Source organism: Mercenaria mercenaria, chromosome 12 (assembly GCF_021730395.1).
Source record: "Mercenaria mercenaria strain notata chromosome 12, MADL_Memer_1, whole genome shotgun sequence".
Lineage (NCBI taxonomy): Eukaryota > Metazoa > Mollusca > Bivalvia > Venerida > Veneridae > Mercenaria > Mercenaria mercenaria.
The window spans coordinates 12,600,190-12,616,508 of record NC_069372.1 but is presented as its reverse complement, the minus strand read 5'-3'; positions in this window follow the sequence as shown (position 1 = coordinate 12,616,508).

Here is a 16,319-nt window from a genome sequence, read left to right as displayed (position 1 = left end):
GTTATCATTTGTGACTGGTTTCCAGTATGATAATAACTTATGTAAAATTGTTGATGCAGTACGTTTTAATAAGAATAACAAAAATTATTCAAATACGTTTTCTTCTTTATCTTGGTGCAGATTTTAATCTATATCGAACTTTCTTTTAATTATATACAGAATATCTTTCGAGTATTTCACAAGTCAAAAATTAAATTTGATGCAGTCTAAAACATGCATTCAGAAATCATAGATTATCATTAATACTTATAATTTTAATAGATCTAATAGAACATAAACTTTCTAAACGAATCCATAATTCCAGACCATTCCAATACCACTCCTTTAATTTTAAAGGGGCACTGTGATTTTTCAAGGGAGCTCTGCCTTTTAGGTAGCACCTAATTTCATATTAGAAGACATTATCTGATGTAAATGAAAACAATTTCAACATTACAGGTATGGGAAACATTCAGTTTTAACCGAATTTCTAAACAAATCTAAAATTTTCAGTATGGGCACAGCTGTCGACCACAACTAAAACTGAAAATAAATTTTGTGAAGAGAAGCTGGAGTCATGGTCAAAATATTTTTTTGGTTTATGAATGTGAACACTACTAAAATATACTTATGTGACCTAAATATGGCAAAAATGCACATACTCTCGAAACTCTCTCATTTCTGCAATATTAAGTGGCATGTTTCGAACAAAATGATAATGATGTTTAAAAACAGACTAAAGATGATATACATTCTGGTGGCAAACAATGTATCATTTTTTATCAGTTATCAACAAATTGAAAATTTTCGATATAGTGTAGGCCATAAAAGGCTTAAGTGAACTTGACGATATTAACAAATAAAGAAACAAAAGAAGATTTAAGTTCTTTTACAAATTGTCCATAAATTAAGTATGCCAGTGTGCTTATTTTTACAAATTTGGCAACGATAACAGAAATATATTGTTTGATGTTTAGACTGATAGTAGTAATGTTCATTACGGCAAATGACGTCATGTGATGACTTCACGTGTTGTCAAACTTGCAGGAAATCTTTCGTATTTGTTTTGGGAATTACTTCAGAAGACATAACACCACATTCTATGGACCGGGCAATGTGTAAAATATTCTACAGACATTCATAATACTGACGTTTTAAGATCAGAATGTAAATGAATGATTGAGAATATTGTTTTTATATGTGAAGGTAGAAAGATTATTTCGTTAACTTTTGGACTGATATTTGATTTGTTTCTTCGTCTTTTTCTTTAGTATTAATTTATCAATTTATTATTTTTTCGATGAGTGGCCATGGATGCACTGATATACAGTCATGACCTACAATTTTACAGGATGTGGACCGCCGGAAAAGAAGAGTAATGCGATTGTCCTGGGGAACATGTTCTCAATCGGTGATAAGATACAATACGAATGCAAGACATTTTACAAACCAAACAAGAGCGTTACGTTGACGTCAAAGTGCCGTGAAAATGGAACATGGACTCCAGTAGATGAGTGCGTGCTTGGTAGGTAGTTTTTTCCTGTAAAACATTTTAATGGCTTCCGTGAAACGCACCAGTCCTTGTTTAAGTGTAAAACACAGCTTAGCCTAAGAAATTCACACACATATATCGTTAAATGTGCAATACTCACTTCCATTAAACGTTTCTTATGCATCCTTTTAAAGGAAACCTACCTTTATTTAGAAACTTTGGTGAACTTGTTTCCACCTCCAAATATCCGAAGCCTTGCCATGGAGGTGCAATATGTTAACGTTTCTGTGTATTGTTTTCATTTTTAGAAGATGACGTTTACAAGTTCTCCGAGGGGAGATTCTACAAAATCATCCGTCAAGCACAGGAATGGAATGCTGCTAATGTATAAATACAGTTATTCATTAAGTTTAACCTTTACGCTGCTAAATTTCATAAATGGGCTAGTCCATTATTCAATTTGGGCAATAGCGCTTCATATTCAAAGGGATGTTCACTGAAAGTTTACAGACTGAATAGCGAACAGTGCAGACCGTGAACAACCGGCACAGGTGCAGGCTGATCTTGGCCTGCACTGGTCGCAAAGGCAAAACCACTTGCCGCCAGCAGGCTAAGGGTTAAAACATCAGAAAAAACATGACAGGACAGGTTTTTTTATCGTTGCACCATGTTATGAAGAAATGAAGGCTAGTGTTTAGATAAAATGGAAGTCAGTACTCAACCGTTAATTTAGTAAGCTAATACTAATCCGCTTTAGGCTAATTATGAAACAACTTGAAGAGTATTTGAATCATTCTCTAGTCTGATTTCTGGCTGCCGGCGTATGTACTGATTTCTGGCTGCCGACGTATGTTCTGATTTCTGGCTGCCGGTGTATGTTCTGACTTCTGGCTGCCGGCGTATGTTCTGATTTCTGGCTGCCGGCGTATGTTCTGATTTCTGGCTGCCGGCTTATGTTCTGACTTCTGGCTGCCGGCGTATGTTCTGATTTCTGGCTGCCGGCGTATGTTTTGATTTCTGGCTGCCGGCGTATGTTCTGACTTCTGGCTGCCGGCGTATGTTCTGACTTCTGGCTGCCGGCGTATGTTCTGACTTCTGGCTGCCGGCGTATGTTCTGACTTCTGGCTGCCGGCGTATGTTCTGATTTCTGGCTGCCGGCGTATGTTCTGACTTCTGGCTGCCGGCGTATGTTCTGACTTCTGGCTGCCGGCGTTTGTTCTGATTTCTGGCAGCCGGCGTTTGTTTTGATTTCTGGCTGCCGGCGTATGTTCTGATTTCTGGCTGCCGGCGTATGATCTGATTTCTGGCTGCCGGCGTATGTTCTGATTTCTGGCTGCCGGCGTATGTTCTGACTTCTGGCTGCCGGCGTATGTTCTGACTTCTGGCTGCCGGCGTATGTTCTGATTTCTGGCTGCCGGCGTATGTTCTGACTTCTGGCTGCTGGCGTTTGTTCTGATTTCTGGCAGCCGGCGTTTGTTCTGATTTCTGGCTGCCGGCGTATGTTCTGATTTCTGGCTGCCGGCGTATGATCTGATTTCTGGCTGCCGGCGTATGTTCTGATTTCTGGCTGCCGGCGTATATTCTGACTTCTGATTGCCGGCGTATGTTCTGACTTCTGGCTGCCGGCGTATGTTCTGATTTCTGGCTGCCGGCGTATGTTCTGATTTCTGGCTGCCGGCGTATATTCTGACTTCTGATTGCCGGCGTATGTTCTGACTTCTGGCTGCCGGCGTATGTTCTGATTTCTGGCTGCCGGCGTATGTTCTGATTTCTGGCTGCCGGCGTATGTTCTGACTTCTGGCTGCCGGCGTATGTTCTGATTTCTGGCTGCCGGCGTATGTTCTGATTTCTGGCTGCCGGCGTAATTGGCGCGTCATTAACACGGTTGGTTTTGAACCCTCGACCGTCAGCATAAATGAGCGACAATTATCTATCTAGATGTAAATATATCTGTCTTTGATTTTTAACTTAAAATTTCAATAATTCCAGAAAACATGTTCAAGTATCGGTGGACATTCGATTGACATTACAACCAAAGAAGAACAGTTATTTATAGAAGACAAATTAAGTGAGTATTTCCGTTTGAAAGTAAGCATTGTCGTCACCCAACTGCTTCATTTTCAGGTCACCTGAGCGGAGTACGAACATTCGTCTGTCATCGCCCGCCCGTCCCTATTCGTCCACCGTCCGTTAACAATTTAGTGTTAACAAGTCTGAGACCTCATTTCTTAATCAGTCCTCACGAAACTGGAAAGAAATGTATTTGATCATGAGATCTGAGATAAGTTCATTAAAAGGCAATGGAAGGAAAAGGCGTTTATTTTCGTATAAACAACACTGGTGTTATAATATTGAGGACGGCCCTTTCCGTGCGATTGCACGCAGAATCTGACGTCATTCACAATAATCTGACGTCATTCACCAGAAACGTGACTAAAATGGCGTCGTAGGAATTCTTTTAAATTTCGACACCAAAATTTCAATAAGAACATTACATTATGGCTTTAAAATTTTTTCTGACGGTTAAGCTCAAATTTGAATCAACAGGGCTGTATGATATTTCACTGGATTACACGATATTTTAAATAAAACCCAGGAACTGTATTTATATCAGAAGCCGAATTAGCCTACAATTGAACGTGGGCTGGTCTTTTTGGTTGTTCTAATTAGATGTTGAAGAGATTGATATCCTGGAAAATGTTTGTTTATGTGAAGTTCAGTGTTTTATAATTTATTCTAATATGACTAACAATGCTTTAATCATCACAACGAAGTTATGTTGACGTCACGTTAACGTGATATTTAGCGCCATGTACGCATCAAGAAATAGCGCTTTCAAATTTCATGAAATATTTTACTTAATAACATGTTTTATACGAAATGTCACATTGCACAAATGTTTTGATTAATTTACACACATACTGAGTTAGTTATTCGCTTTGCTGAATAATTCGCAATAATTTTCGCCCGAACTGAACTCTTCCGCAAGACGTATTACCGTTTCCGGCCCTACTGTGTATAAACAAAGGCCTACTATTGGCGCCATGCTCGCGCGAAGAAACAGTTCCATTATATTTGATATAAATTTTACAATAAAAAACATATAAGAATCGAAATAATTTATAGCAAAACAGTGCTTTATCACTAGTTATACACACGGGCGGTTATACGTCGTCAGGAAAACAACTTGGACCACAAAATTTAGATATCATGAGAATATGACTTTGTTATATCAAATCATATGTTCGTACATGTTTTGTTAGATTTCCACTGCTACTGGACGGGTGGTAGACGAATAAATGGCGAGCTCATCTGGTTAAATGGAAAAGCCCTCGATTCTGGTTACACAAACTGGCAATATCAGCAGCCTGATAATTACCTTTGGATGGAGGGCTGTGTTAGTCTGCACAACTATGCCAACAGTTACAGATGGAATGACTACGGATGCACAGAAACATGTCATGTTATTTGTGAACTTATATAAATGACAAGTTTTAATGTGCTGGTAATGAAGACTATTGATAGTTGTCACTTTCAAGAAGGGCATCTGGGAAGACTTTTTCGAAGTCTTAGTTTCTTACAGATTCTTTGGATACAGCAATTTCAGCAATGAACAGCTATGTATTAAAGCATATCTTTTGTTTATTTTCAAATACAGATTAAGCCGTCAAAAGCTAGAAAGGTCACCATATGACCTAAACTGTGTCGATGTGACGCTTAACACAACAAAAAATAAAACAAAACAATAATAACAACAAAAACGAGTTCTTTACTCATTTATTAGATTTCAATTAGTCCCAATTCGTGACAGTCCACAGAATCACAAGCAACAGCTATTTAAAATCACAGGCACGAGTATCGGACCTGGCCCAGCGCTGGGAAAAAATATGATCAGACTGATAATAACCCTTGTTTTCATCCTGAATGAGTCCAAAATGAAAAATATGTAGTGAGATGTGAGACCCCTTCAAAAGATACATATGTCTACTGAAGGCTAGAATCTCGAGATTCAATAAAATCTCGAGATCCGAGCCAGCGAGCAATGGTTTCACTTCCTAGACCGTTGTGAAATAAATTATCCAGAAAATTACACAAACTATCTAGATCTATTACTATTTCACGTTTGTATATAGTTACAAAATGAGACCGATCACAACTGTTCATGAAATATCTATCAGAAAACGAGTGCCTTTCTGCTGTTTTTATCAGACTGGTCGTATTTTTTTGTTCCAGGTCCGATACTCTTGCCTGTGTTAAAAATCGGTGTAGTTATCCATTGTACTTCAAACTTCCAGACACGATTGTTAATAAAAATGTGATTTAATTGCGAAAAGTAAAAAATATTTTCGAATAGTAAATTTCAGCCTGTGCTTGGTTTTGTTCAATACATAATAAGTCACGTCATGAGCATTTCGTGGTACCCGCAGAAAGCCACCCACTGACCTACATCATCGATTTGTTTTTCGCCATTGTCTTAAGTAGAATAATATTATTATATATATAAGATAAAAAACATTAATTCTCCAAAAGCCTACTTATCAATTACAGACTTCCTAAATATATATGAAATAGTAACCAACTGGAAGAAAAAACGGGCCTTACATTCAAACCAAAATAAGATGAACTTGCTGCGGTAATAGTGATAATTGCCTTTTTTTCTGGCAATTTGTAGCAAGTCATCGGATAATAGATTTTTAAGAGATTTAAATACATTTTAAACTTAATTTTCCGTGGAAAATTGGCGCACTTAGTGTCGTTGATAAACAAGTACCTGTTTCGTCCTCAAACTATTGCCAAATAATTGATTTATGTTAAGTAGATACCTGTATTTACATAATTGACTGTTGCCAAATGTAGAATAAGCTCGTTATCTTTTACTGCAAAGTGTTCAATTGATCAAAATAATTTAACATGAAATAATTTAGAAAAAATATATCTTGCCGATTAACGTTAGACATTTCGTACCAAATGGTCTCAAAATAAAGAAAAATGTCATTCATAGTTAAATTTGTTGACCGTGGTGCTAGATGCAGGATCTCTTTACGTCTAACCCCCTTTCAAGTGTTATTTTTTGTTGTTGTTGTTGTTTTTTAAATCATACAATTTTTAAACTATGAAAATTTCACTTTCTTTCAGCCTAGACTTGAGGAAAATTCCTACCACAATTACCATTAAGAGAAAAATTTAAACAAACTGTTTCAAAATGTTTTCTGCTCTTTTACTTCAGCTTAATTCATTTTTAGAAAACCCTGTCGACGGTTTTGTTTCTCTTCAGTTACCCATTTTTCGATATATTTTTCGCGGTCAGACAGAAGTTGTAAGGCAGTCTTTCCAGCACGTTAGCAAAGCATCGGATTTTAGGGTGTAACAGGAAGGGTTAATATTTTGCATCCCCAGTTGTTTTATTGTATATCTCACTGATATATATTGACTGCAGGACTGACATTCTGAGGCACATTTGAGGTACATATTTATCAATAATCTCATGAAAACCAAAGCTTCTTGGTGAATAATATTAACGACAGGCAGTGTTCATAAACATTTGAAAAAAAAAAGCTGAATGATTTGGTAAAAAAGTATATTTTTCGTATTTATAGAAAAATCCATTGTGTGAAAATGAAGCTGCAATTTTCGTTACAAATGAATTAAAAAAGAGACCAAAACTATCAATTTAAGAATAAATGTGTATGTTTAATAACAGGCAGTGAAAATGCATTAATTTTGAGCGGGATGTTTTGCAAAGAAAACGTATTTGTTTTTCTTCTGATTAATAGGTAGAATTCACGTTCTTTCCGGTGTTTTACAAATTAAGTAGCAGCAATTACGGCCACCATCAATGAAGGCAACAATTACGTTTATTTGTGTGTAGTATCATGTATATTGGCAGCAATGTAAATTGAATTGTTGTAATTGTTTACTATTTGCTTTGTCCACTGCCGCTACACCACCCGCCAGGACATCTGGAAAAGTTTACTAGAATATACATGTTATGGAAATGGTTATTGATCAATATCTTAAGTGCCGCTCGGCCCAGTACACTCAAACATTTCAGAACGACTGGACGCCGTCAGTACATTACATCTATTGTAATATGTGGGAAAAAAGAATATCGATGTACTAGAAGGAAGTAAAAAGTATCACCAGGTACGCCAAAGGTTTCTATAAAAACCGAAGCCCAAAGCTATTCTAAACTAACCTGATCAACGTAGGCAAATGACTTCGTAGCGTACAATGACAAATCCTACAATCACACAAGTGATTGACGTTTATTTCAGATTCTTAATAACGCGATCTCTTATTGCTTAGAACTCTGCAACCATTGCTGATGCAATGCAAAAAGTTATATACCAATATGGCTCACTAACGTTCCTTAAATGTGACAGATGAACTGAAATCTAAGGACATGTGAAACTGCTTTGAGTGGAACCCCATTTAGACATCAGCTCTTCGCCGTATTATCTGGAATCATAATGACAACGTGCAAATGGACATTAAAATCAAACTTCGTTTACAAGCTGCAAAGCGTGTGGATTTAACTGGCCAAAGAGTTTGCTTAATACACTCATCACGTCCCAAGTATACAATATCGAACGGTTTTCCTGCTTAATCAAATACAGAACACAATATTTTGGCCAGAGCACACATAAGAAGTTCAAGATCATTTTATTCAACTTTCCGCGAATAACATGGAGAAATAAATTTAATATTATAAAGTTAACGAGTACTAATATTTGATTAACTCAGAACACTCAATACGCTGAGAGTTCAATAATTACACGAGCGAGTATTGCATACCAGGAAACAAGTATTGACATAGTGGTCTGGTGGTAACACGCTGTACTGTCAATACAGAGGCCCGAAAATCTAAGTCCGTTGCAGGCAACATGAAATTTCTGAGATGCTCTTGAGTATCTTCCACTTAAATAAGCGACGCTGCTTTTCCCAAGGACAGATGGCTTTGCGTGAATCGGTGCTACATACCAGCCGCGTTAAGGAAACAGACGGTATTTTCACAGAGAGCTAGGCTAAGTTACCAGGACAGGCCTGTATAAAATTGATTTCTGCATCTATGCTCAAGGAGATTTCTCTCGACCTGACACGCTACTTGATCGTTCTGTATTTGTACTAATAGAGGATAAATGACACATTGTGTGACGTCATTTCCTTTTACCCGTTTTGGGGCTATGATACGTTTACGTTTGTTATGGAACGCGCACATATAAAAAGGTGTTTTCAGTGCACGTGAGCGCGAGAATCTCTCTGTTAACACACGTTTTCTCTCCTGTTAAAACACTCTCGAAGAGTGACAAGAACAGCAGTTTTATGCTTGAATATTTAATATTGTCGTGAGTTTCATTTCATGACGTCTTTACGGTAATTATTCCGTAACGCTTGTTAATAACGTCATTCATGAGGGCCGACTTCTTTCCGAGCATTGCTATGTTACTGATCTCAATGACAACTTAAGTTACTATGATATACGTGAAAGACAACTTTTTATTGAAAATAACCATAGAATAAAACAAATTTGATCATCCCGAATATTTAGGAAAACCAGAATGCATGCTAATAGGATCATCATGAAAATTACGCGAAAGTAAATCATTTTGCAACAATAGAGTTATACCTGCCAAAGAATCTGTTACTCCTATTGGCTTTAGTTTGATAAGTTTTTAACATGTGAGGCATTTGTTGTTAGAGTTATTAAAAAGGTCAACTCCAGGGTAAATGTTTTATACAGAAATTGTCAGTACTTTAATAAAAAAAATGGCCTCAGCCTCTACCCTTGTTCAGTGCCATTTAGATTGTTCTTGTTCATACTGGTATTCCGGTCTGAACAAGAAAATGCAATCAAAACTACAAGCTTCACAAAACAGAACAACTAGATTTGTTTTAGACTTACTTACTAGAACTAGTATTAATTATGATGTTTCAGGGAAAAAAACAATACTCTCAAAATATGTGACAAAACGAAGCAACTCCGTCTGAAACTTGTATTCAGTAGTTTTCACGATAAATGCCCAAACTGTTTGAAACAAAACTTTTCCTGAAGTGCTGAGATACATTCAAAGACAAGGTTCACTAAAACAAAAGTGTAGTTCCTAAAGTTCTATCTAGAATGCTCTGCTGTGCAGCCTAAAGTATACAAAAAAGTAAATTAAGTTTTAAATCTGTTTTAAAATCACATCTTCTCACTAGAAGAAAGCAAACCCATACGATATTAACATGTATCTTTTAAATTCAGTCTTTTCCATGTTTTGAAATGGAATATACCCTACATATGGTGGCTGATTTCTGCCATCTCGTTCTGGCGTGTTGGCGCGTTTGCAGGGCGCCAGAACGCCAGGACGCCAGGACGACAATTATACGCGCCAAGACGACAAACAAGGCATTTGTCGTTCTGGCGGGGGCGCCAACACGCTAAACTGGGAAGTTGTCGTCCTGGCGTTCTGGCGTCTTAGCGCGTTTGCAGGGCGCCAAGACGCCAACACGCCAGGACGACAATTATATGCGCCAAGACGACAAAATCCATATTTGTCGTTTTGGCGCGTTCTCTTGTCGTCTTGGCGTGTTGGCGTCTTAGCGCCCTGCAAACGCGCTAAGACGCCTGAACGCCAGGACGACAACTTCCCAATTTAGCGTGTTGGCGCCCCCGCCAGAACGACAAATGCCTTGTTTGTCGTCTTGGCGCGTATAATTGTCGTCCTGGCGTCCTGGCGTTCTGGCGCCCTGCAAACGCGCCAACACGCCAGAACGAGATGGCAGAAATCAGCCACCATACCTACAGGATGCATTTAGTAATTCAATTATCTTTTGTCTCCCAAATGAAAGCATGCAGTTAGACACAATAGTTAGATAAACGCAATAAAAGAATACATTGAGTTTAAACAACATAATAAATTAGTTACAGTTATGTCGATAATTGTAACAATATCAATTTCATATTTATGTTTAACATTTGCAGGTTCAGACATCACGCAAATTAAGTGTTTAGAATAACAGCCGAGCTGCATCTAGGGTAACAAAGGGAACATAATATTTATGTAATATTTTATTCATTATTAAGACATGCAATTAGATTTTCACTATTAACGCCTATTTGTTGCATGCCAGGAGGAGTCAAATCGGCTCTATCAAAATGAACAATAATAATAAAAAAAGTAATTTCAATTATTGAGTTGTTTGTTATAATACCCCTAAAATATATAAAGTATATAAAGAATAGTTCTCTATTTCAAAAGTGGAGGGTTTTAAGAGGGCCTATTATAGTACAGTAAAAAGCAAATTATGTTGATTTGATAAATTCTTATTCAATATATAAAAATAAAACTACTTTAAAACGGTTCATTTGAGTATCTACATTGTTCATAAATGACATATTGTCATCGTTAATATCATATCGATTTGAGTACTTATACATTAGGCATTAAAAGTCTGTTCGAATACGAAATTGAGCATTACTGCTGAATAATTAATAAGTACTGGAAACACAACCCTGAGCGCTGATTGCATCTTCCTGTTGCATAGTGAGACACATAAATATTTTAAAATGTTTGAAAGCTTGGGGATACTTGTAAATCAAAATCATCTTTCATAAAAAGCATAAAAGCTAAATTAATTTGAAAGTTAATTTATTTTATACGTTACAGTGTAATCAATGTCTACTTTAAGGTTGATTGCAGGTATACAATATTCATGACGTTAGAAACCTATCTGGAGGTCATCGGGATATTATCATGCTTATAGAGCGTGATTGTAATATGGATTTAACCTTGTCTGTCTCGAAAATCCTATTCAATGTTCCATACACTGCTTTGCTCTTACATGTTGTGTGTCAAGTTCTTCGTTCAATCGTGGCGGAATTCTAGTCAGATAGAAGGCTGCCTGATTTTGGTTTTATTTTGGGCCAAATTTTTGCACCGGAAGTAACCAACTCGATTTTAGATTATGATGTCTATTACAGAAAATAAATGGGTAACTTTTCGGGTTGGGAGGCTTTTGAAAGTTTGGATGAAATTCCATCCGGTCTAAATATACCAAAATCTTAAGAAATTGTGACCTCTGATGGCATTCTCTGATAAGGTATTGGACCCGTAATGACAATCGGTTATTTCCGTTCAATTACGTTTTCTCCGTATGTGATTTCGGCAATTTCCGACTATCACCGAAACCATTACTCGTATGTGATACATTTACGCCGAAGAATGCCGAAATAACATACGACAATGCGAAATCTGCCAGAAACTGCCTAATGCAGTTACAGATACATTACCTTAATGATCAGACATAGATATGAGAGTATTCCTTAGAATTAAACCACCTTGAGTTCTATGCTTTCATTCTAACAGGTTGTGTTTCACATTGTATATCTTTTAGATACTTCGTTCATCATTATTTTATAGATGTCTTTGTTCGCGTATAATTATATTCGCGATATTATTAACATCCGAAAATGTAAAAGTCATCATGTAAATAAATAAAAATCTCATTTTGAAGAACTCACAGGATGGTATTAGGAGTTTTTTAGATTCTGAAAATATTTTCTTTATACATTTTGTTCTATTGTATGGTACAAGTAAGTTTCATGGTTTCAATATTTACCTAAAACGCCTAGCCCAAAAATGTCATCATTTATTACCTTCCAAACATGGTTGATGTTCGGCGAGAAATTTTTTCCGTTTAAGTCGCGCCACAGAAAAACTGTATTCTTTTGTATTACCACGATGGTAATTTTATATGCTTTGCATGAAAACATTGAGAAAACAAGTATCTACTAATAAACTTTGGTAATTTGGCAGTTGAGTCCAATAAGTCCAGAGGTGTTCAAATATCATCCCTCATAGATCTATTGTTAAGCAAAAATTGTATTTACCTGTATTGGAAAATAAACAGTGTCGATTGGATTTAGGTCAACTGCCACATAATCAAAGTTTATTAGTACTAACAAACTGACAGTGCTATTGTCCGTAAGTATTGACCTGGCACTCATTAATCTTCGCTAATATGTTCGGGCGTTTTCGTTAATTTACGCAATATTAGTATCCTGAAAGTATCTACATTAGATTACTAAAGTAACATGTAAAGTTAATCGATGACACGGTGGCGTAGAGGTAAGGTGTCTGACTTCCACGCACGTTACCACGGGTTCGAAGTCACTTAGTGTATTGAGCTTTTTTCTTCAATTTAATGTATTGTATTGTTATCGTTTATATTATTTTTTGTATCATATTTCATTAATTTTAATTCTTTTCTCTTGTTGTATTTTTTCTGGAACGCTGGTGACAGGTAATTTGTCTTTTTATCTAAGATACTTTTAAAACAATTTTATTCCACTTTTTACAACGGGTAATATGATTACTCTTAATAAATGAACCATAAATATCACGATACGTTTGATCAAATGAGTAGTAAGTCTGCATATAAAATTTGGGAAAAAAAGATATGGTAAGGCGTAGGACTCGAACCCACAATCCTTATACTGACAGGTAAATGCTTTGTCCGCACAGCTACCTGCACATGTGACAATATATCAGTTAGGAATTATATATGTAATATTTAGTTATATCGCTATTTATGTTCGGACACCGAAAATTAATTTACGGAAATATACGGAATATTCATGAGTGCCAGGTCAATACTTACGGACAATATATACAAAACCAAGACAATATGTTTATGTCTTAAAAACCCACCACGATCAAGAGACCTACTTTATCATCCCACATGAACTTCTTTTAAATCATTCTAGAAATACTGGTATAATACCGCAATTCCACAAGATGCCAGGTGGACAATTTAGGCCCTCCCTTTATTAATGTGTTTTCACAACTTTCTGCAAACATATTCATGCATTCTTTTTTCAGTATAGTTTTATGAACATAGAATGATAGAACTGTAGAAACAAAGTGTGGTCTAAACTCACCTTAATACATCAAGGTACTGTGCATACTACTACATTGACTTAACCATATATTTAAATATTAAACACATTGTCTTGGCCTTATACATGTCACTGTCAGTTTGTAACTAGATACTTGTTATTTCTCATTTTCTTCGTGCAAAGCATGTATAATTACCATCATTGAAGTACAAAAGAATACAGTTATTTTGTGGCGCGTCTTTAACGTTTTATTTAAAAAAATGTAACAGTATGCACAACACTTGATTTATTATGCTGAGTTTAGACCACACTTTGTTACTTAAGTGTAAGATGGTTATTTATCTTCTTGTATAGCTGTATTCCAACAGTATTATCAGAATGATTTTTAAGAAGTTCATGTGGGAGGAAAAAGTAGATCACTAGGTTGTGGTGGGTCTTTAAAGAAAGAGGAGGTCAAGCGTTGTTTAAGCCATGCATTAAATTACTGATGAATAAATAATATCTAAAGCACATGCAAAGCTGAAGAAAATGAACTCCTTTCAACTTCTTTTTTCAGTGCATGCACTCAATGAAACTCGCTCATAAAGAAAACGTCATACAACACTCACATATATTTCAGCTGTAACTCAGACTTGTAAAGCTAATTTGCTTTAAATCAAATATACTCCGCCATTTCAAAGTCAACATTCAGTAGAAATTTGCATAAACATGCCTTTTTTAATTATTGCAGATTAGGTGATATTTCCGGTATTAAAAAATATCAGTGAATGTTAATTTGCATCATGTCCTATAACTTTACCCTGCTAAATTTCTGAAATGGACTGTTCTATCATTCAATTTGGGCAGTACTATTTATTACTTGAAGGGGTGTTCACTGAAAATATACTGACCGATTAGCGAACAGTACAGACCATGATCAGCCTAGTACCAGAATGTACAAGCTGATCTTGGTCTGCACTAGTCGCACAGGCAAAATTACTTGTCGCCAGCAGGCTAAAAGTTAAACACAAACCCCCACGTTTCGCGAATTCTTAATACCGCGAAATGAGACTGGTAACCATGAAATCGATAAATTAAGTTTACAAGCAAATTATACAGTTTACAGTACTCACAGACATTTCCATGCTGTACGCCCATCCTGCATGACTATTTGAAATAATCATAGGGCCATTCATACGAAACTATCTTATGTCCCTTTAGAATACTATACAATATTAACGACTTCATTAATGTAAATATTTGATCAATCAATATGTCTAGTAAAAGCCTAATAGTATTTAACCAGTGTTTTAATGCTGTTAGTTTATTTTTTCAGGTGGTTATGGTAGATCTGTGCTGCAAGTAATAATATATACCTGATCAAGACTTTAGGACTCAAATTTGAAAGATGTGTGAGTGTATGTGGAATGGGAAACGAAGGGCTTGGGGGTTGGGTGGAGGGTATATAAGGACTGTCTGGTCCATCAAATACATAAAAGATGTTTTCGTGAATTTCGGCATTATTCTGCAATATCAAAATATAAATGACAAGTTATTGTTCCGAAAATCTAAATGGGTAATTTAATCGGTTGTGTGAGTACTCAGTTTCAGTCTTAGAACCAACTTGATTTTTCTTAAATAAGAGAGCTCTGCATCTCTTATATTTTGCCTAATTTGATATTACCACATTCTATCAAATGGAATGCATGGAATTTCACATATTTTATTAAATATCACAATAGCAATCTTTAAGTGTCGTGTAGAAGCTGTAAAAAGTCTCCCCATACTTGGACTCAGTGTTGTTTTATTTTCTGGTTCTTTGGAATCATGGAGTACATTCATTTGTACTGTTATAGAAGTCTGCTTTAAAAGCTTAAGGGGTGTTGCACATTTCAGTACCTCTCATGAACAGACTCAGCCAACCCGAGTCTGCTATTATGTTGCTTGGATGAGTTCTATACTTCCAAAAGATATTTCAATGATAACCAGAGTCAGCATATAGTTTACATACTCGTAAATGTTTTTATTTCATACCTATATCAATTCTGTCAAAATTACAGCTAAGTAAATATGAACAGTCAGAAAACAATCCGTATTGTGCCTTTATGTATTTTATGTTGTCCGACTACTTTTATTTAATATGCATGACTTGACAAAGTTCTGTAAATATCGCACATAAAAACTTCACTCATTTCTATTTTAACATCGACAAACATTGAAGATAAGACTAAAAAAGGGTTGAGGTATATAATAAAAGGGTCATAACAATAGAAGCTTCAAGATCGGCTGTCGTGGATTTTGCAAGGAAGGATCACACTCGTCGCTTGCGCGCCTCGTGAGATCCAAACCGGCAAAATCCACTCAAGCCGAATACAGCATCCCAGATCGAGCTACTTTTGTAATAACCCTATTGTATTACCTCAGTTCGATGGTATACTGTGTTGTTTTATATTGTCGTTTGACTGCAGACAAAATATTTTACAGATTACCTTTCAATTAATAGCGTAAAGTTATGTTTTTCAGCAAAAAATATGTATATTCGATCGCGGACAATGTCACACAATTGAAAATACTAATGTCTTAAGGGTCTTGTTTGGGAAAAAGTCATATCACATGTGTTCTGCAGTAATTTTGGTAAAAAGAAGGGATCGAAAACTGTATATAACACACAATGTATTGTTTTTGTCTTTTTCTGAAATATATGATTTAGTTATACTTTTTCAATTTTGCACTGGTATAGAAATAAATTATGTAACAATTTTGTCCGGTTTCATTACAAAACTTAAGTATTTAGGGCGTTTTTATCAAAATAAGTCGTTATGGCAATAAACAGGCTTTTGTTGCTATAAACAGAAAAAAACATTAACACTAATCTCTTTAATCTCAAATTTCTAGATTTATATCTAAAAATGAGCGAAATATTACGATTTAAAGTGAAAATTGCGAAACATATCCGTAATATGACTTGTCTACCCCCGATATTTGAAA